Raw genomic sequence first — 714 nt, forward strand, 5'->3', positions numbered from 1 at the left:
TCATTTGGAAACAGGGTATTTGCAGCTGTAATTAAGGCTCTGGAGATGAAATCACCCTGGGTTTAGGGTGGGCCCTAAATTGGGTAACTGGTGTCCTTATAGGAAGAGGAGAGAGGACACGGGGAAGAAGGTCATGTGAAGGTGAAGGCAGATTGGAGGTGAGACTGGAGTGAGGCAGCCAAAAGCCAAGGAGCGCCAAGCGATGCCTGGAACCACCAGCAGCTAGCAAGAGACAGGAAGGATTCTTTCCTAGAAGCTTCAGAGGGAGCAGAGCTCTGCTGACACCTCGGTTTCAGACTTCTAGCCTCCAGAAATGTGAAAGAGGAAGTGTTGGTTGTTTTAAGCTATCACAGCTGTAGTAATTCGTTATAGCAGCCCCAGGAAACTAATGAGAAATCTTTTGCTATTCTTCTTCCCACCTCCCATGGTATGGCCTAATTTGGGATGTCACTGTAAGATCCCATGCCTCAGAAATCCCTCCCACCATAGAATTCACCCAGTGTGTTGGCACAATGGAAATGTGTCTTGCTGGTGCCGTATAGACCATGCAATGGGATTAAAGATGAGGATACCTTTTATGATTGTAATAGCAATTTTTATTCATTAGAAACACAAATTGAAAAGTATATAAAGGTAGAGAAAAATAAGCTGAAGGCGCAGGGCAATGCCATTTTGGCATATTTCCTTTCAGTTTTGTTTTCAGCCTTTTTTTTA

This window comes from Orycteropus afer, unplaced genomic scaffold, assembly GCF_000298275.1.
Source record: "Orycteropus afer afer isolate SDZICR_OR568_19922 unplaced genomic scaffold, OryAfe1.0 scaffold00259, whole genome shotgun sequence".
In the NCBI taxonomy this organism is placed as follows: Eukaryota; Metazoa; Chordata; class Mammalia; order Tubulidentata; family Orycteropodidae; genus Orycteropus; species Orycteropus afer.